The following is a 23,386-nucleotide window of genomic DNA, read 5'->3' as shown; positions in this document are numbered from 1 at the left end:
TCTATCTATCTATCTATCTATCTATCTATCTATCTATCTATCTATCTCTCTATCTATCAATCATATCTATCTAGAGATATAGATATTTGATATTATCAGATGAGCTACCTTTGCAGGCCCAGAATCTGAAAGAGTGCCTACTTAAGAAAAATTTGTTTATTAAATGAATGAGAGACTGGCTAGCCACTTCCAGGGATGTTGTAGAGGGGATTTGGGCTTTAGGTTTAAGTTGGACTAGATAACTTTGGAAAGGCAATATACTGTAGTAGATGAAGAGCCACCTCAGAAAGACCTGGGTACAGATCTCACCTCTGACCCATATTGGTTATTTGACCCTGGGGAAGTCACTTAACCTCAGTGCACCAGACAACTGTCTAAGATTATAAGTTACAAGGAAAGTACCAATCTACCTTGTCAGAGGAAGTCGTCATGGAAGTTCCCTACACCAATGAAATCATAGATTTAAAAATGCACACACATACTTACCCATGCTTTGAAGTCCCTTCTAACTCTGAGATTCTATCATTTCATGATTCCTTTTGGAAACAGTCTGAAACCTTGAAATCTAAACTTTGGTGTTTAGTGTAGTGACATTTAATGGCCTCCAGTTTTACCCAAAACACTACTTGTGGTGATGATAATTTGCTTCCAGCAATAATATGCAAAACATGTTTTAAAACATTTAGAATGGAATGATCTACCACCTTTCTGCATCAAAGTTTTTCAAATAATGAAAAAAAAAACCCAAACTATCTCACAAAATTACTAAAATGGATATCCATTCATTTTGATAAAAACTCAAGACTTGTATTCAGTATTAAAGTAATTAATTGCTTTTGCTCTGCTCAAAAAAATAGATTAATTCTTAATAAAATGATATTTCCTGTTATGCCTAGAACCGTTAGGACCCCATCAGATTGGACTGAAACTTTTTTTGGGTCTAATAGCTATGAACCAGAGACAAAGGGAAAACTACAACTCCAAATTTTTCTGTAAACTTTATTGGGGATAAGACATCTTTGTGAATAAGACAATCCTCCTCCCTGGCATTCAGCAATGAATTTGCCTTCAAAATTTATCTACATACCACATAGATGGACATTTTCAGAAATGTAGTAAATTGTCATCTGATACCATGTCTACATCTCTGGTGTTAAACAGGCTCTGATCACATGTTATGAGCCATGAGGAGGAGAGGAAAAAAAAAAAGCTTTAAAGATAATAACATGTTTGGAATGTTAATAGTACCAAACTTTCAAAAGGTAAAATTATTTCTTTGCCAAACTAGCAAAGAAACAGATTGGCCAAGTGCATTTTGTACTTTGTGCTAGGGAATCACTGGGTTTAAATTACAGCAGCTTGAGTCTTTGCTTTTCAATCCCTTAATCCTTAAGGAGCAGAGGTTTCAGTTCAAGACAACTTCACACAGAACCTAAGAAAAGACTCTGTGAGACTAGCCTCCCTCAAGTATGATGATCATTTTTTCAGCTGTAATCTTTCACTTGCATCCCATAGTAAAAAATGACTTTGAGGAAAACCAGTGTCAAATAATTAATGCATTTCCAATGAAGGGCTCTTTTCCACTATGGTTTAATACACATGCATGAAAAGCCATAAATGCTTTCATGTGAGCCCTTCACAGACGTTTGTACCTGTGGTTTTCATCACGATTTTGCTGGGATCTCCGCACATTAGTGAACCTTTGTGAGGTGCCTCAGCTGAAATGGAAAAAAGAAGCTAGCCTGGGAGGTTTTACATCTGGTAGCCAAAACCATTACTTAAACAAGCTACGTCAGTTTCAAGGGGAAAAAAAAAGTTATGCAGGTTGAATCGGGACAATTACCTTCTGATCTAAGACACATACATTTGTCAATTATTTCCAGGTGTTTCTTAAATGCCATATTTTCCTGATCCATAATTAATATTTTGCTAATAGGGCTGGAGCAGAAAGCTACTCACCTTGTCTTGATGCCATAAATGATAAACTCTAACAGAAACCATATTTGGACGCTTAGGGTTTTAAGCATTATGCTAGATTGTGTCACAACTCTTATTGAAAATTATAATTTCCAGGTGCTCTGTATTGTTTTTGATCAAAGGGAGTGGAAATGTAATGAGTTCTTTAAGTTTTCTCCCTGAGGACTCAAACAGTATATAATGGAAGTGGTTATGATTTATTTTCTGAGCCATTCTGGAAACAGTTATGAAAACCTATAGTTAAATGCTGGTACCCAGGGTGGTTGTATCTGTTGATATTTACTAACTTATGCAAGACTGTAGTAGCAAACTCTGAAAAGAAAACAATTGAACACATTTGAGCTGAAATACCATACTGAAAAACTTTACCAACTAGAAAACACTACTCTCAGTGCCCACTTTTTACAGTGAATATTTCTTAACTATACATGAAATACTCTTAGGATCACACATAATTCGAAGCTTCTGAATTTGACCTTTACAGATAACAAAAAAGCAATATGATATTTTTTTGGTCGATGATGATGATGATGGTGAACATATTCTCTGGAAGACAATGAAATGGTCACATCACAATTTTATGGGAATGTTTTCTCATTTTTCTCATATTAACCTTGTGTTAAGAAGTGCTGAAAATTTTCAGTTATAAGACCAAATTCACATTCTGTGCTTTTTCAGCTAGAGAAAAATTGCAAACCCTCTGCCTTTAAAGCAAATGCAAAAAGTAACCAGCAGTCTCTAGTTGATTTTTTTTTTTTATTTTTGATCTTCCTCAAATATTGTTTGACCTTAATCACTGTCTTCCAACAAGCTTAATGTGACATCACCCTGAAACAAAAACACACGGCTCTCAAGTCTGGCCTCGGAATGAAAAAGCCGTGATTATTAGTCCTCTGTGTGATCTTTTCAGATTGCACTGATGAGATGAAGTTTAATCTCGTTTCTCTCCTATCCAGTACCACAAACCACAGGCAGTTTAAGGCAGCCTGAAAATCTCTTACATCTGGAAGAGCAATAATTCATGGGATTTCACTTGACAGCCATGACAGGCAGCAGGGCAGCCAGAAACAACCGTCTCTTATGTTGTGCTATTTGCAAAAAATCAGAAGAGGAGGAGTCGGCACAGGACCACATCCTTCTTTAGCATATGTTAGAGGAGGAAACCCTTTTATTTTCTGCCAGATGCTCCATGAATAGGTTCTAAATATTACATAGACAGTAGCTATCACTTCCAAACAAAATTCCTTGGTGTCTGCTAAGCTGCAGAGCATATGAAGGCCTATTGTTTGGCAAAAGGGTCATGCTTAAATTTGCACAGATTTTTTTTTTTATAGATAGTTCAGATTCTACATTTGATTTATGGGTATTTGCACACCCTGCTGTGCATGAATATGATACCATCTTTTGAGCAGGATTATTTCATGAAATGTATATGGGACTTAGCTACAGTAACTTTTACTGGGCAGCTAAGAATGGCCAGCAAAGTACTAGAATTTACTGCGGCACAGCTTGTGCTGTCAAGCTCATGGCTGGTGTTTATGATTTCTGCAGAAGCAGAAATAAACAACTCCCCCCTTAATGGCTCTCTTTATGTGTAGGCAGCAGTTGATCTATCTGGTCTCACAACAGTAGCTGGTGCAGCAGTCTGTCCCATTTCATGTGGAACCAATGTCTGAAAAATTTGCATCTCAGCTTCTCTGAGTTTTTGGTGGCAAGAGCCAGGAATGGCCAAATCGACTGCAAATGTTTGAATGGGTAGCATTCCATTCTACTGTTTTCAGTGCTATTAATACATGATAGATAAAATGACTCAAATTTAATATCCTGATGGAAAGGGGGTGGGAGAAGAAATAATCAGACTCATGGTTGATAATCCCTGGGAAAATACTTACCAACTGAAATTTAAAGAACCACGATATGTGAGGCTCATTTTATTTTCGATGGGTATGTGAGATATTAAGTTAGCATTCGATATAATTTTAAAGGTATATTTAAGTAAGCATTCAGAACTGGAATAGGTATGCTCACCAGCATATGTCTAGAGTAAATGTTTTTCACGTTAAAAAAAATAGTCAGCATGTAATTGTCTCAAACTTTTTTGATGTAACAACTGTTTTTAAAGTTCAAAAAGAATGTCGACAGGCATTGTATATATAAGCAGGCAGAAAATACATTAAAAAAAAAAACGAGACAACGGCTTCATGCCAAAGAAAAACAATCCCTTTGCCAAACTACACATTGTTAACTTAAAATGTGTTCCATGTGGAAATAGGAAGACTGATCCGAAGGAAAGGCTAGTGATCTGAAGTCAACTGGCTCAGTGCCTGTCAACTACACATTTTGGCTTCCAGTTTTACAGCTAGAATTGGAAATATTTATTTCCCCTATTTAAGGCTAGTCCTTTTCCTTTTCCTATGAATTTGCCTATAAATATGCACAGAGTACATGGGTTTCCAAGCTATACTCAAGGGGAGAACGGTTTCAAATCTTCTGTACAAAGCATATTATAAGTCTTAGGGATTTTATTTGATGCTGTTCTCATTTCACAGAGTCCTCTTGCCACCATTTTTGTATGCTCATCGAAATTTTCTTGGAAGAAATTAAATTACCTTAGCCTTCAGCTTTCTGGTTTGAAAAACATATAGCCACAAGACAGCTACACATTTTGGGGAAGCCTGATGTCATTATGGATGGCAATATTTACCTATCAACACTACTTAGATTTATCAACATCAACAATCCTTGAAATATCTTGGTCTCCAGTTTCTTCTAAGCAGTAATGTTACAGCAACTTTCTTCAGGGGCTAGTGCCGGTTATTGATATAGGATGTGCAAATAGCCATATGTGCGCAGGGATGATGCAAAACTGGAAAGTTTGATTCATAGTTGCAAATAGTTTCTGCACTCTCCAATTGGTTACTTGCGTTTTAGGTCCAATTTTTAAGCCTCATGATTAACAATGCATAAGGAACTAATACTTTTTTAAAGCATTCTGTAGGAATTATGATGAATTTTATTTACTAAAATGTATCCTGGGTGTATTGGGAGCAAGAGCACCTATAGGTTATGCAGTGGATAGAGTATTAGATTTGGAGTAAGGAAGGCCTGAGTTCAACTTCGGCCTCAGAAACTTACTGGCTATGTGTCCCTTGGCAAAGTCATTAAACCTCTCAGCCTCAGTTTCTTCATTTGTAAAATGGGGGTAATAGCACCTACTTCACAAGGTTGTTATAAGATTCAAATGAGATAGCATATGTAAAACACTTTGTAAACCTAAAAGAGCTACTTAAATGCTTATTATTGTTGTTATTATTATATTGTTTCATGTTTCAAGAGGCAATTAGCAAGTCTTGAGTATTTCAGGAGATCCATTTTAACAAGTATAGTTTGGGGAAACCTGTTTACTATAATTCCAAAAGATTAAGACTCATTTTCCCTCTCTAACAGCCCCTCCCCCTATGATACCCTTTTGCTAGAATACTCAAGTTTTATTTATGATTTTGGATTTTATTTCACAGCATTCCAGTTTCGTTTAGCATGATGTATTTAATAACCATGTCGACTGTCTTAATTACCCTATAAAGCAGGGTTTCATTGGCATTTGACCCTCCACAGCATTCCAGAGAAACTACAGGACCATGATAATTACCAACTGTCTGTGAGAAAATTAAACAAAAAGGCCTAACTTTTAAACCACCATTTTAAACGACCTATTACATCTCAGGAATAAATCATTGATGAAATAGCCTGCTTAACAGGAAAATAGCTATTCCATAGCAAAGAATTTCCCCTCGCATGATCATGAAGAGAATATTAAGTATTCTTCAGCTCAAAAGGTTAGATTTTATGTCTGTCCAATGCCTTTTAATGACACATTTTTGTGTAATTTTACTATAATCAAAGCCTTTTCCAATAGAGGTTACAGACTATGGCGATTTTGTCAGTCTTAAACATTTTACTATCCATAGAATATAAAATCCATTTAGACATGGGTAGAAGGGAAAAAAATCTGTTTATAAATGTGGAATATTTAAGTATTAAAAGAAGCTCTGTGAACAGAGCCTGATTTCCCTTGATTAGCATAGCCATTTGCTATATGTTTTTTGAAAAGTGTTAATCAATCATAGTTCTAAATAGATTGATACATTAATTGCTACCATAGTCCTCTCAAACGTGGGTCCATTTTGAAATTCTAAATCAAGCCTTGATTAATTTGATAGCTATGTCATTATTTCATAATTAATGATAATTAATGCACTATTATACTTATTCCTTAATGCTGTTTCTATTGCATCAATTGCTAGTTAAAAATGTTTGAATTTTTTCCTCCTTCAAATGCCAGTTTGGTGAAAGCTGACACCACTCCGCAAGACTGCTATTGTGGAGATCTGTGAGGCAGATGAAGTTAGGTCCATGATTAATACCAATTTTTTCCAACAAATCCAATGAAAAGGAGTCTTAAGTTTCATTTTTAAAATGTGAATGTAGATCCTGTGAAGAAATAGTACAATTTTGAATTTTCTATGTCATTTAAGGCACAAAGATGCTCTTTTCTAATTAATCCATTACCCTGCTTTGAGCCAAGAAGGATAAAACACATTTTTTGGGGGGGGACAGGTGGTGAGGTAGGAAAGTTTTCCTGAGCTCCACTTTTTGATTTTCTGCTAGAGTTGTGTTGCAACATTTCAATTACAACAGGATCAAGGATCAGCTAGGACACAAGAATGGGTTTCTAACAGAAAAAAACAGTTAACTGGCTCCTTTCTTCTCCCAGGGCAAAATAAGCATGCCAATGCTTGGGTTCAGATATTGGTGTAACAGGTCAACGCTTAAACAATTGAAATTAGAAGACGGGATTAAGCAGTATTATTTTTTGATGCAAAATGTTATTGAAGGATATCCTCTTTCCTATGTGGAAAAGAGATGGAGATTCCATATTTAATTTAATAAATGACAATAAGGAACAAAGTTATTTTTACAAACAAATTCTGAATGACCTTGTAAAATATGTTCAAAATAGATTTGTCTTCATCAAAATTCCTACTGAGTTATACATCAAATGATTTCTCAACATTCACTTTAGCTCACTAAGATATGCAGGACTGAGAGTCAGCAATCTTGACTTCTACTCCTAGATCTGAAATGCAGTAGCTTATATGGCCTTGGGTAAATCACTTATCTCTCTGTGCCACAGTTTTCTTATCTATAAAATGGAGAGAAGATGACACTTTTACTCCCTGTCTCATGGGGTGTGAGAAAACTGTTTCAGAAATACTAAAGTATTTATGTGAATATGAGCCATTATTATCATTGCTTTATCAACATTTATTGAATGCAATTATTGGGGTTACAAAGAAGCATATGACATAATTCTTGCCCTCATGGACCTTAAAACAGGAAAGAAAACACACAATTTAATTCAGTTCTACAAGGGTTTAGCAAGTGACCATTATGTGGAGAGGACTGAACTAGGCTTTTGGGAAACAAGGATGAAAACAAAACAGTTCCTGTCCTCAAGGAACCGAGAGAAATAATGATTAATAGCCATTTACCAGGTTTTTGTTTTTTTTTCACCTTTAACTAGGTCAAGGCAGCCTCTGAAGGACAGGACTGATGATGAGATTGGGTTCAATCTTGGGCAGGACCCCACCCAACTGGGAAAGCTTAGTTCTAATTAAAGGATAAAGACCATCTTATCTAGGTGGAATTCTTACTGCTACTCCATCATTATCACACTTTGGTAAGACTGGGTGAAGAATAGATCCTTTTGTCTAGATTTTGCCGGAGGTGGGGGTGGTCTAGGTAGAGATGAGTCTCTTTATCCAAGAGTGACATAGTCAGAGACATGTACCTAGCCTCTCATTAGAATAGGCCCACCCTTCATTATAATATTCATTCTTCATTGATTGTTAATCAGAGTTGATTTCTGCCTGTTGGGAACACCTACTCTTCCAAGGGTATATAAATGTTCAGTGGCCCCCAAAGTGACTGGACTTGGCAAAAGATTAGAAATGGGTGGGAAAGGGAGGAAGGTGAGAGAAAGTGAAGAATTAAGGATGACACCTAAGTTATGAACCTGGGTGACTGTGAGGATAGTGAGCCCCTCAGCAGCAACAGGTAAGTTAGGAAGAGGGGAGGCTTTGGAGGAAAAAACTGAGATCAGTTTTAGATATATTCAGTTTAAAAAGCCTACAAGGCAGCCACTTTGAGGTATCTAATAGGTATTTGGAGATGTGAACCTGGAGGTTAGGAGAAAAGTTAAGGTTGGACAAATAGATTTGAGAATCATCTGCATAGAAATGATAATTGAATCCCTCACCACTAGATTGGATACTGTGTGATTAATTCTTTGACCATAGCAAAAAATGAAAATTATTAAATGGTCTTGAGAAAAAATGATTATTTTCTTATTATATTAATAGCCACTTTTATATACAGGACCCAAAGAGGGTGTGTGTGTGGGTGTGTGGGTGTTTTTCCTTTCCTTGTGAAGGACAGGGCTGACAGACATTCTCCTCAACCTAGGGTGAGACCTCACCCACCTGGGGGAGTTTATTTCTGATTAAAAGGTAAAGAGAATCTAATCTAAGTGAATTCTAGCCCACTGTTCAACTACTTAAGTGGTCTAGGTGGAGATGGATCCCTTTGTCTAGATTACCCAACACTGGGGGTAGTCTGGGTAGAAGAGATGAGTCTCTTTATCCAAGAGTACTGACGTGATCAGAGTACCTCATTAAAATAAGCTCACCTCTCATTATATTCATTCTGTTATTAATTGTTAACCAGAGTTGATTTCCACCTGTCAAGGACAACCCCTTTTCCAAAGGTATTTAACCATTTGAAGATCTCCAAGGTTCACCTCTGGTTTCCAAGAGAACCACTGACCTCAATTTATTGATTGTTTGCTAGACATAATCAACAAATTGATAACAGCGTCCCTCAGACTTTTCATTCATCTCAGTTTTCAGTTCTGTGTAGACTCCTTCTTTTCCTGCAATGAAAATGGTGGAAGAAGAAAAGGAAACAAAGAATGCTGAAACTCAATACATTGGGGCTGATTAGATCACCAAGTAAAATGGTATACCTACAGTTAATGTATGGGACCTGGATGGAGATCCAGTAAAGGAAACCAAGAAGGAGCTATAAGATAGGTAGGAAGAGAATCAAGAGAGAATAGAATTACAAAAACAGAGAAAAGAATACCAAGGAGAAAAGGATGATTGACAGTGTGAAAAGCAGAAGTTCACTTAAGAAGGATGAGGATTGAGAACAGGCCATCAGATTTGGCAAGTAAAGAGATCATCCATAACTTGGGAGAGAGCAGTTTCATTTAAATGATGAAGTCAGAAACCCCATTTCAGAGAGTTAAGGAGAGAATGGTAGGAAAGGAATTGGAGTTACTGATTGTAGACATTCTTCTCAAGGAGTTTTGTCATACAAATGAGGAGAGATATAGAATAACAAGTATTCAAGTATGCATCTATCAAATGAAGGATTTTTAAAGACGGAGAAGGTATGAGCATGTTTGCAGTCAACAGATAAGCAGCCAGTAGACAGGTAGAGATTGAAGATAATAGAAAGTAGGAATGCTAGAGGGGACAATCTGACAATTATAATAATAAATCCTACTTTATTGGGTTATTGTGAAGATCAAATGGGTAATGTATATAAAGTACTTTTCAAACCTTAAAGCACAATATAAATGCTACCTATTATTTCCTAACATATTTTCCAAAGCCCTGTTGATTTTAACTCCAGGGTATCTCCCATATCCATCCCATCCTCACAACTTCCATAGGCACTACCCTAATGTAGACGATTCATTTCTACCTACTTATATTATGAGGTTGCTTTCCTAACATTCCTCACTCTTACCCTTCTCAACCACCCTTTGCATGGCCTCCAGACTTCCTCAATCAAGTCATTCTTTTGTTCAGAGCCAATTTGGTGCCTCCCTATTGTACCCTGACTGAACAACAACAACAGCAACAACAATAACAACAGTCATTTATATAGCATTTCGAAGTTGACAAAGTGAACTGAGGCCAAGAGTGGTTGAATGACTTGCTCAGGGTCACGCAGCTAGTATCTGCATTAAAGGTATTTTTGAACTCACATCTTCCTGACTCCATGTCTAGAATTCTATCTCCTATGCCACTTAACTACATTTTTCCATGGCCTTGATTCAAAAGTCTCAACAATCTGACAGCATCCTAGCTTTCCAATCTTATTTTATACTCTTCTCCTATGTGTACCTTGCAGTTGAGCCAAACTTGGCTCTCTGAATCTCTTCCAGGCCTTTCAGTTTTCTCCCTCCATCCCTTCTCCCAGGCTCTTTCCAATGCCTGGAATTGTGTCCCTACCCCTTGAATTCCATTTCATCCTTTAAAATCTAAGTCTTGCCCCATCCAGCAAGCTTTCCTTGATCCCTGCCCGGCTGTCTCTCGGTGATAACACTATTCATTCCCTAGGGCCTCATGTAGTATTTTACTTTATTTTTTGTTACTTCTTGCTTGAACTTTGTTGGAGGTTAGGTTGGGTACCAATCCTGTGATTTCATTGAGCTAGAAAATATCCAGGAAGGACTAATGTAGATTGGTGCTAGCTCTACAACTTATGTCTGGGCTTCTGAGAGGTTAAGTAACTTGCCTGGGCCTTCATGGCCAGTATGTGTCACAGGCAGAATTTGAACTCGGGTGTCCTTGCTCTGAGGCCAGTCCTCTACTATTCAACACACCATACTGACCTTCAAATTAATTTACATTGTATTATTTTGTATTGAGTTGTTTCTGTGTGTGAAATCCCTCTAGTCAACAGCAAATCCTGTGGTGTCAAAGGTCAGGACCTTTCCAAATATCATCTCTTTCTTAGTACCCCACATGATTCTGAGAACACAATAGATACTTCATAAATGCTCACTGAATTGAATTGCTAAAAAGATAGGCGGAAGAAGAGAAACAGGTGCTTCAGAATGAACAGATCTTGGTTCGTCCCTGTCTTGTTCTCCTATGTCACTGGCATCAGTATTGCTTGCTAGCAGCTTACCAATGCAGAATGACTACTTAGTTGTAAGCTTTCTTTCCCAAAGACACCAGGTAGCATCTAGGCTCAGGCTCCCTACTGTCCATGTAGCCACTACTAAAAAAAACAGCTTATTATAGCATTTCTATGAAAGGTTCTCCCTTCCTCCTTTGCTAACCTGGAGTCTCCCTTCTTTTCCAGTTCAAGCTTTGTGAATAACTATTAGCCCACCTACAAAGTTTCCTTAACTGGATAATAGATTCTACAATAAATGAGTCATTTATACTTAATTCTATAATTCTTTGTCGTTTTCCTAGTTCACCTAAACTGACTTAAGTGGCCAGCAGCTCCACTCAATTTCTCAGGTTCTCTGGGAAAATTCATCGACTTGGATGCCTCTAAGCTAGTGGCTTACTTACTTACATAATAAACCCTATGATTACACTTGTATAATATAGAAAACAACAAAAGCAAATACCCCCTCTTCCCTGAAAAATGTCCCCTTCCTCCTCAAAAAAGATATTAATATATGTTGAAAATTATGTAAATAATTATTACTAAGGAAAGGGAGTATCACAAAACCCACTTATGATTTTCAATTAACTTTGTAAAGCTGTTTTCCATTGCACATAAAAACAAATATCATGTCAACTCAAGACACGTGTTTCCAAGTCATACTGAACTACTTGTAAAACAAAACAAATTTCCTTCCATCTGTATTGATTGTTTGCCAAACACAGGGGTGGTAAAGATAAGCTAAATTGAGGTCATGAGACTTTGAACAGAAAACCCTCTCCCTTTTGATATGGCAGAACATTTTAATTTGAAACAAATAAAATGAGTTTTAATCCCAGAACTCCTCTCCTATGCATTAAAAAAAACCCCAAAAACTCATGATCATGGATTATAGATTTTAATTTAAAGGAAATCTTGGGGATAGCCTGATCTAACTCCCGGATTTTTCAGATGAGAAAATTGAAGGCCTGAGACATAAGTAGCAAGTGGGCGAACCAATATTCAGTCGAGGTCCTCTGACTCCAAATCCAGGCATCTTTGCTTAAACATAGTCTTTCTATGCTAAATCGGCAAGTAAAAAGTGACACTATGAATCTAGTAGGGAATGGGGAAAGTGTCATGTTCATGCCCCCATCTCACTGTTCCTCAAAGCCCCTGCATCTTTTTGTGTGTTATTTGTTTTTGATAGGTGATTTAGGAAGACTTTTCTTGGTGGGAGGAAGAGAGCAGAGTGGGTAATTGCTGATTGACAATAACAAAAAATCATTATGGAACTCTCCCTAATGAGCATATCTGATAGTGTGCTATTTTCAAAGCAGATGATGAAAGGTAGAGGACTCCCAACATGAGATGAGCACAGCTCAGCTCATCACCTACTCTGGAAATGGCATCCTAGGAGACATTTTAATTATAGAGAGTGACTGTTACATGGACAAGGACTACAAGAAACGCATTTGTTGTTCATGGTTATTCATCATAGAGAATTTGTTATAACCAGATCAGGAAAACATTATTTTTGTGGGCTGTCACATGCAAACAACTTTGCAATTCAGGATCCTTCTTATTATGGGTTTTTTCTATAATATTTCGTTTCAGCTACATAGGTTTTCCATAGTATAAGAATATACTGAGTGTACAGGTGCTGTGTTTTGGCTGTCCATCTAGTTAAAGTGACCTATATTGAGGTACATGATAATGGAATTTTGTTTTATGATAAAAATATCCTCAATTTGGCATTTTAGTGGCTGTGGCTTGTATAAAAGGTTAATTGTAAAGTGATTTCATTTTAAGCAAACATATCAAAATTTATACATCCAAATGAAAATTGATCTCCTCAAAGTAGTCACTTTGGGAAGTTCTTCACTTATTATAATGATGCTATCATTAGTAAAACATATTTAGATCTTTTCTTTCAGAATTGCTTTCAAAGACTGTAGAACATTCTTTGAGATCTCCTCAGTGGTAGCATAATTTCATCATTTGATGGTGGATTTGATTTTTGAAACACCCAAAATTTATTTCAAGTTAACTTTGTTGCACATAGTAATATATCAAATGGGATAACATAGTGCTAAATTAAAAAAAAGTAAATTATGATTATGAACTAATGAAACTAATTTTCTAGTGTGACATAAAATGGTTCTGAAGACAATTCTACAAAAGAAGTTCCAATAGAATAAATTTAATCTATCTTTGATGTGAAAGTTCTTTAAGTATTTAAGCAAATACAGGGCACACCCTCTAGCACTCCTTTTCTACCAGACTAAACATTTATAATTTCTTTAGCTGATCCTTGTATGGCATGGACTCAAGGTCCTTCATTGCCCTTCTCTTTACACTTACCAGCTTACCAACACCAAACAGTGGTACCCAGAACCGAGGATAGTACTCCATATGTGGTCTGACTAGGGTAGACGTTAATAGAATGAACACTTCCTTATTCTTGTAAACTATGTCTACTTTATAGCCCAAGGGATGATACAGTGTTTTGGGATGTCATATTACTGTTGATTCATATTGAGCTTGCAGTCCACTAAGAACTCCACATGTTTTTCAGGAAAACTGTACTTTAGCCACACCTCTATCACCTTATACTTGTGAAGTTGGTTATTTTTAATCTAGACTTAAATCACTGAGAAGTTAGCATTTATATAGCACTTTAAATTTTGCAGAGCTCTTTGTAAATGTTATCTCATTTGATTCTCACAACAACCCTGGAAGGTAAGAGCTATTATTCCCATTTTACAGTTGAGGAAACTGAAGTACAGAGAGTTTAAGCGACTTGTCCAGGGTCATACAGCTAGTAAGTACTTGAGATTGGATTTGAACTCATCTTCCTGATTCCAGGTTCATCCACTGTGCCACCTATCAACCTTGAGGTCAGTAAAAGAACTTTGCAGTTTCCAAAGGCTCCCTCTCCTTCTCCTGTTCCTGATTCTTTGGGACCAACTTATTGTCCATCTAGAGTGTCAGTTCAAAGTACAGACATATACTCTCATGCACATGACTACAGACAACACATTGTCAGAAACACAAAAAAGAAACCCAACAAAACTCTATTTGTTTTCCATTCAACTGCATACCATACATTGGATATTAAGCATTCTTCATTTGCCTGTTTTTTCCTTTGTGGATATTTAGGTCAGGCCATTTAAGGTGATTATGGATCTTACTTCACAGCCTCTGCAGGGAGTTTGATCCAATTAGCACATTATCATCAGCAAACAAGGACCTTTGAAGTACCTTGGTTAGAGAATCTCTCCTTTGACTTCCACTCTGTGCTGTATCTATCCTCCACGACAGGGTGAACACTTCTGGCAAACAAACAAACTCTTTTATTCCTCATTAGATATTTATGATCAGAAGGTCATTGGAAAGTTTGTATTTATTGTTGTTGTTGTTCGTCCTTCGTTCTCAAAGAGGACCAATGACATCAGGAAGGTGATATCTTGATTTACAAGTGAATTGGATTTAAGTGAGGCAGAGCTGTGCAAAGACATCAGCCTCACTCTGTCCCCCAGAGTCACTGGAGTTCAGTGGCAAGACATAGGTCAGGAGGACTGGCAATGGCTCCCTATATCTTGTTATATCTTTCAAGAATATTGTCTAACTTTGACATATACACAAGAAATGTCTTCTTGCTGTTGAAACCTTTGTTTCCTTTGTGAGTGAAAACTCAGTTTAATTCAATGCTATTTTATAGTCAACAAGTGAGATTGTATTCAGCACATATCTCAATCAGTTGTGTGATAGTAATGACATAGTACACTGCCAAATATTACCTATGAAAACCTGCCTATTGCCTGAAAGTATCTTTATCAAAGATGAGCTTGATGTATTCTCTTATTATTCTCTTAAAAATTGTGTAGCGATGGAAAAAATGGCATATGGGCCAATAGTCCTTAATACTTTCTTACCTTCTTTTGGGTAACAAGAATATGGTCTAAAATTTTTCTTATCTTTTTTGATTGTCTTACCTTCCTCCAGATATGTCCAGATATCAAGGCATGTTTCATTAAAAATTAATTGTTACTTGATAATCATACATATATATAACAGACCCAACACCATGTCCTGAATGTTAATAAATTGGAGCTAAGCTATGGCATTTGCAAATAGGACCTACACACTACAGAGTTTTATTCTCATGTGACTGAAGATGAAGAGATGGTGAGTTGACTGTTTTTCATTGCCGTGCTTCCTCCTGGTCACCTGAAAGATCCATTACTGACCATGAAAACCAACAGTGGACACTTATTGCCCAAATTATTTTGCTAGTCAACAAACAATGTGAGCTTACTTCATGTATTTGGGGTGGTGTCCAAGTGGTCAGCAATTCCCTGTCCTGTGAGTCAATTTATGATAGTTCCACTCCCCAGTTGTTGACTATTATGTGAGGAAAAAGGCTCTGAACCTCAGCACACAATATCATCATCATCATTTTTTTTTACAGTTTCATACCCTCTGCTGTCCAGCAATATTATACAATGATCAATTGTGAATGACTTAGCTATTCTCAGTAATACAACAATCTAAGACAATTCTGAAGGACTCATGATGAAAAATGCTATCCATCTCCAGAGAAAGAATGATGGAGTCTGAATGCAGATTGAATCATATTTTTTTATTCTTTATTTTTCTTATTTTTTTGTCTGCATTTTCTTTCACAGCATGACTACTATGGAAATATGTTTTGCATGACTGCACATGTATAACATATATCAAATTGCTTGTTTTCTCAATGAAGTGGGGGGGAATTGAGAGGGAGAGAATTTGGAACTCAAAATTTTAAAAAATGAATGTTAAAGTTTTTTACATGTAATTGGAAAAAATAAAATATTGTTAAATTTTTTTAAAAAATGTTATTTCTTATGTGAGATGGCTTTCTACAAAGGGAAGCAGAAGAATACTGGGACAAACTGGGATGACCTTGAAAACAAAGCTATCAACAAACAACCTTTTTTTTAAAACCTCATTCAACAAATGTTTATAAAGTATATATTACATCCTTATTATAGTGAGAAGCAGTGTGATATAGTGGATAGAAGGCTGGTTTGGGAACTTGCCCTTCCTTTGCCTCAGCTTATTGACACCTTGATTGATGGCCCCCAAACTGATCACTTAGAACCAGCCACTTTCACTGCCCTCCTCCCAACTCTCCAGTGGATGTCAGGGAGAGAGACAAGCATACTTTCACTGGGAGAAGCTGTGGATTTCTCCCTTCCCAATCAATCCCTATTGTTCTGTTTCCAGATTCTCATCAGGATCAAGATGTCTACTTCCTGAACCCCAGAGCCTTACTGGAGATGTCTCAGAGCCCTAGTCCTTTCTAATCTTTAATCCTGATATTTTTTGGTAGGGGACCGACCATCTGTTTTGCTAATTTCCCTGCCTAAATATGACCTGGACTTCCCATCTACCACAAACCTTACATAAATAAACATGAACACTCCTTTATGTGTTGTCTCCCCTAATTAGAATATAAGCTCTTTGACAACAGGAACTGTTTCAGCATTTTCTATTTGTATTTTCCTTGCTTCAAAGCGCTTGGCATAAAGAGAACTTAACAAATGCTTTTCCATCCCATCCATACTGCTCATGTGACCCTTGGCAAGTCACTTAACCTCAGTGTACTAGGCAATTCTCTAAGACTAAAAAATTCACAGACTGCACCACCCTCATTCCCCTTATTAATAAAATCATGTGTTGAGTTCCTATACCTATCATACTATATGCTAAGCATTATTCTAGGTAGTGGGGCTACAATAACAAAGATGAAATAATTATTTCTGTCAGTGACTTCTACCAAGGGATGCAACAGAAGCAGAGACAAGTACATATAAGATAATATGAGTAGGACAGATTACCCACAACTGGGGGCATCAGAAAAGGTTGCTCATAGGAGGTGACAGTTATGGTAGTAGCCAGAAATTCTATATGCAAGATCTGAGGATTGAGTGTGCTCAAGGCATGGGTGGGGCCAGCCTATGCAAAAGTACAGTTTTGAGAGATAGAATGTTACATTTGGGGAAATAATTTTGGAAAATAGAAAATATTGAAAACTGCTGCAAAACGAATAGTTTTTATTATCATCAAATCCCATGGAGCCAATGTGATCGTGTCAAATGGTAGTCACTGAATGAAGAAAGTATAATATAGCTCTATGCAACTGTAAACATCTCTCCAGGAAGCTCTCCTGGCTCTCTGAACTTTCCCTATCTGTGTCCCTACTGTACATACCCCAATCTTTTAGTTTCTTTTTATGTATCTTTGCCATTAGAATGTAAGCTTATTGAGGACAGGGACTGTCTTTTTTTCTTCTTGTATTTGTATTCCCAGTGATTATCACAATGTCTGTCACATATTAAATGTTTAATAAATGTTTGTTGGCTTGACTTGAGTTCCTGACTTGGAAAAAATCACGTACTGAAATATCAAAGCTGCTCCCTTTGCTGTCATATTCTTCTGAAGTCTTTCATTCCAAAGGGAGGACTAATTTTTCCTAAGGAAGAAATCATGGTCATACTATAATTTTGGTTTCCTATTCCATTTATAATTTTTTTTCTAAATCTGTTTAAAATGTTTAACATGAGCTGTTGCCATCTAATTTTTATATTTACTTTGGCAGTTCCAAATCAAGATGGATAACTTCATGGGATACAGATAAAACAGATGCAAAGATGGGTTCCAGGAAAACATTCCCCAAGTGATGTTTAAGCCCCTCTACTTTGAATAGCATTTTAAAGAGAGGAAGTAAGGAAAAATAGAGGACTAAATGCTAGTCCCTCCTCCTAATTTCTATCATTCCTGACCTAGTGGGATCTATCATTTAAAAAAAAAAAAGACTGGATAAGGAAAAGTAGGAGAGTGCAGGAGAAAGAACATTGGCTCTGAAGTCAGAGGACATGGCTTCAAATTCCACATCTGAGGCTTACTGCTTGGTAACCTTAGGCAAATTGTTATGCTTCCCTAGTCCTCAGTTTCCCCAGCAGTAAAATGAGGAGGTTGAACTATATAACCTCTGACTTCCCTTCTAGTTCTAGATGTCTGATTCTAAATCAGCAGATCTAGGACAGTATTACCTAAGTCCTCAGTAGGCAGACATCTATTTGTGAGTTCTGAAATCCTGAGGCAGATTGCTAAAGGCCTTTCACATAATTTTATTCCTTTTAAATAACTGAGCGTTGAGGTAGATTTTATAAGGAAACTATGATGCCACATGGCTCTGGTAGAAACACTCATACAAGCAAAATTCACAATGATAAAAAATCATATTCAATAAATAAAATGCATACAAAGGGACTAGAATTTCCTATATATAAATTCGTAGTTGGAAAGAAAGAAAACCTGGAGAGTTTATATGTTTGCCTGTGTATGTGCACACATATATCATAAAGATATGTGTATCTCTATGTCTGATAATTTGTGAGTGCAATTGCTAGATCGTTCCTGCTCAAATGCAAAAAGTCTTGTAGTGATGGTGAAAATCATTAGGTCTTTTAGAGCTGACCAGGGAGAACAAATATATGCATCCCTGGCCAGATGGTTAAGTAATCTATTTCCTTACAAGGTAGCAAAATAAGCACCTCGAAGTTGAAATGCCTGAAGATGAATATCTATTTCTTAATTCATTACAAGGTAGAATTAACACAACTTTTTCATTGTTAATGTTGACTTTGAATATTTCAGTTGATTTTGAGTGACTCTAAATAGACCTTTTAATTTATCCAGGGCTGGTTTGTCCTTATTAGTAAAATGGGGTGAACAATACTTATATTGCCTACCTTACACTGTTTTTGTGATGACATTACTTGGTGTATCTTAAAGCATTATTTTTATCAAGAATTAGTGTTATTAACCATTTGTACATAGATAATGCAAGTCATACCTAAAGATTCTATTATTCTATTATATATAATATAATATATTACATATAGTATATATCTATTATTATACTATATACATTATAATATATTACATATATATCACATATATTATCCTATTATTTGCTGAAGGGTAAAAATCCATTAATAGAGGTTCTATTTATATTTCTTGTCTTAGATAATTATTTAGTAGAAGTTGAAGGGATCTTAGAGATGATTAGGTCTGTTTCTTTCATTTATAGATGATAAAACAGGAGCCCCCAAAGGGGTAAAGTGATTTGTGTAAAGTTACATAGAAACAAACTTGAAATCAGGTTTTTGGATGTCCACTGCAGTGCTATTTCTTCATGCTACTGTAGATGCCTTCTCTTCATTCAAGCCACTAGCTTCCATGTGCAAATTATATGTCTTGAATGAACAACTCAATCCACTTCTCTGGACCTTTGTTTCTTTATCTGTAAAATGAAGGAAAAGAATTCAGTTATCTCTAAGGTCCCTAACAACTTTAATACTCTATGATCTATGACCTAAATATGTTCAAATTTCACAGAACTTGGAGTTTATAGAAGGGACTCAATTATCCACAGTCAGTCACAGACTAAAACAAAATGAAATTGAAAGGAACCTTAAGCACCATCTACTCCAAATCTTACCCAGAGACAAATTCTCTCAACAATACCCCCCAAAAATGGTGATACAACCTCTTCTTGCAAACCTCTAGTAAAGTTCCCAGGGAAACCTACTCCACCTTTGAAAAGCTCTTATTCTTCCCTTTCCCCACTCAATGAACTCCAGTGGCTACCTATTTCCTCTTGAATAAAATATAAACACTTCTATTTGACATTTAAAGCTGTTTTAACCTGGCTTCTCACATTATCTTCCTCTCTATACACTCTACAATCCAACTGTACTGTCCCACACTTGCAGTCCCTCTAACACATCTCAATGCCTTTGCAGTGGCTGTTCCCCATGCCTAGAATGATCTGCTCCATTCACAAAAATCTCTTGGTTTACCTGGAATCCGTAAAATCTTAGCTCAAATTCTATCTTTTGTTGGAAGCCTTTTCTAGTCATGCCTCTCCTCCCTACCAGCCACTAGTGTCTTCTTGAGATTACCTTTCAAATACTCTGCACATAACTACCATGTACATAGTTATTTACATGCCTTTTCCCTTAGAATGTGAGCTCCTTGAGGTCAGATATCATGTTTGAGCATGTATCCATTCAAACTTTAGATCATTTTTTATGTGAATTGCTATCTTGTCAATCCTCTCCATCTAACTTAATAAGGGTTTATATTCAAGGTGAAACCAATCATGAAATAGCTTTGGTAATAGAAATGCAGGTGGAAATACAATAAATGAATCTGCTTCTTGCTTTTCTCTTCTGTGAACATTGGCTACCATTTATCCCAGCCATGAGAATGAGACCCTCATGCATAAACACTATAAACATCCCATTTTCCTGGTTGATTTCAAGTAATGATTTTTATAAAAACATTGTCAATAATCATTTCTTCCCCTTAACCTTATACCAACATTTTGTTCCTAGCCTAAGGAAATATAAAGAAAAATTATTAGTTCACTCTATGGAATGAAAATATTCAGGGAAGAGTCATAAATATAAACTGCACACACCTGAGCAAATGGATGAAAAATTCAGGAATCCTCAGGAAGCTTTGTAAAACCTCATGTAGTGATCATAATTATAAACTGAAAATTCAGTCTTTAGTCTTGTACATATATCATTTTGACAGAAGGAAATGACAATTTCAGTGCCTCAATTTCTCTTATTGTTGAAGAGATTTCAGGTTCTCAACCTTTTCATCTCAATATTAGTAGTAGAGCACAACTGCTTGACAGAAACTGAGAACTAAGAAATTTATGAACTGAGAAATTCATTTAACATGCAAAAATATTAATTAAGTACTTACCCCTGGGATAAGTAGGATACAAAAATAAAGAAGACATGGTTCTTCTCCTCAAAGAGTTTACCATCTAACATAAATGATAACATATGTACAAGAATAGATATGTAATAGACAATATTAGAAATAAATACAATATGGTTCTATAACTTGTAAACAAGTGTTATCATTTCTATTAGATGGTAAACTCCTTGAGGAGAAAAACTATGTCTTATTTATTTTTGTATCTCTCTTAGCCTAGGGGTAAACACTTAACTAATATTTGTTGAATGCTGAATATTGATATTTCATAGGAAATAGGAGCATCATGGTATATCAGATAGTATGAAATATTTTGAATCATAAAACATGGATTTGAGTTTCTGCTATGCCACTTACTGGCTCTATGATGTTGGGTAAGTGATTTCATTACTCTGGGCCTATTTCCTCATCTATAAAATGAGGAGATTGGATTAGATTTTTCTAAAATCCTTCCAGCTCTAAATCTATGATCCGATGAGATTCTATTATTTAATACTAGCATTACAATAAAATTATTCAGGATTTTTAAGTGTCTAACATGTCCCAGGTGCTGGGGATGCAGATACAAAGAATGAAACAAACCTTACTAACAAGTAATTTACATTCTAATGGGGTAGACAACAAGTACGTATGTAGACACAGAATGAATATGAAATCAATAAATATAAAGTGTGTATGTGTGTGTGTGTGTGTGTGGTGTATGTATAAATATATAAGGTACGTTGGGAAGGAAGGCACTAACATTTGGGGAAATAAGGAAAGGTATCATATGGAAGATGATGTTTATACTGCAAATAGGAAGAAAGGGATTTTTTATCGGGTGGACAGACTGAATTCAAAGTATGTGGATTGGTCAGGACAAAAGGATGGGGCAGGGGTGGGGGTGGGGGAGTGTGGAAGAACATGGAAAAGATCAGTTTAGCTGGTGGCAAAGTGAGAGAAGTGGAGTAATGTCCTTCAATGAGGCTGGAATGAGATTACGTTACCAAAGGCTTTAAAAGCTAAACAGAGGAGTTTACATTTATACTAGAGGCATTCAGAAATCACTCATTAAATAAAGGAGTTACATGATCAGATCTGTGCTTTATGAAAAGAATGAGAGACAAGGTAGGGAGAGGAAGTATGATGAGAGCCTGAACTAAGGTAGTAGTAGAGGTGTGAGAGAGAAAGGGTTGGATCTTAGGGTTCTTAAAGGAGGTAGAAATGCCAAGATTAGGTAACTCTTAAGATTTGCAAACTGAGGATAGAGTGAGATGTTGAGAATGTTGTTTAGGTTATTAAAGGTTAGGAGGCTGGAAGCTCAGTGGAGTCTTTGACAGAAATACAAGAGAGGGAAGAATTTGGGGGAAAGAAATACTGAGTTCCATTTTGGATATATTGAGTTAGAGATGTCCCCAGGCCCTAAAGTTTGAAATGTCTGATAGGCAATAATTAAGTCGATGTGATAATAATTTAAAAAATCATGACTTCCTTTTATCTTTTTCAAGACATGGCACTATACTGTCTCTTTTATGTCTTTATTTGCCTTTCCAACCTTCCATGAATTCTCTGATATGATTTCAGCTCATTCCCAGGTTAGGAAGCAAGTCATTGGGACTTGGAATTTTGAATACATCCATGATCACAGCTTTCTATATTTCTACTTGGCTTCCTGCCCTTCTTTTCCATGTGCTACTTATACTCATTTTCAGATTATAGTTGACCTTTTTTTTGTAAGGTTAAAAAAAGTGTTAAAAACCCTGCCTTTTTACTGTCATATCTTATTAGCTTTCTCTTCCCAAGAAATGAAGAGGCACCATTCTCTTTTATTCAGCTTTTGTGACTGTGGCATTTAAAGACAGTTTTTCAATTTTCCAAAAAGTACCAATAAGGCAATATCCCAAGTGAATTTAATTAGTGAAAGACAGCTTATATTAATCTTTTATGTAGCATTACTTCCCCTTCTCCCTACATCCTAATTATGCCTTGAACATTCAAAAAGTTTCTTATAAAATGTGATATGTTCAAGAATTTCAATAAAATTCACCCTCCACAAATACTGCGAATATGGGATGAATAAGATACTTCTCCTGGCCTCAGGGAACTTTCTCCGTTGTTGGGGATGTAACACAGATATACAAAAAACTGGGCAGGTGTGTTCCTCTAGGTCTGCAAGTGCAGCCCTTTGACGGAGTCCAAACTTCACAGAACAAATCCCCTTAATAAAAGGATTTGTTCTGTAAAGCTTGGACTCCGTCAAAAGGCTGTACCCAAGGACCTAGAAGGCCATATGTGTCCTCCAGTTCACAGGTTCCCCATCCCTGATTAGAGTATAAATTCTAATAGGACAAGTTCACTGAACAGCTACTAAAAAGTATTCTTTTTAGCTGTGGTGGAGTTTAGGGTAAACTTTAGATACTATAGTCACTTCCTCATTAAGTATTCTCTCATAGTCTACTAGCTGACTACTAGTTCTTATGTGTTACCCATATATACACATAAAGGAAAAGTAAGATTAGGAAGGACTGAAAACATTCCTCATTTGTATGTGTTAGAGTCATTC

Source organism: Vombatus ursinus, unplaced genomic scaffold (genome assembly GCF_900497805.2).
Source record: "Vombatus ursinus unplaced genomic scaffold, bare-nosed wombat genome assembly UNPS02014812.1, whole genome shotgun sequence".
NCBI lineage: Eukaryota > Metazoa > Chordata > Mammalia > Diprotodontia > Vombatidae > Vombatus > Vombatus ursinus.
This window is presented reverse-complemented; position numbering follows the sequence as displayed.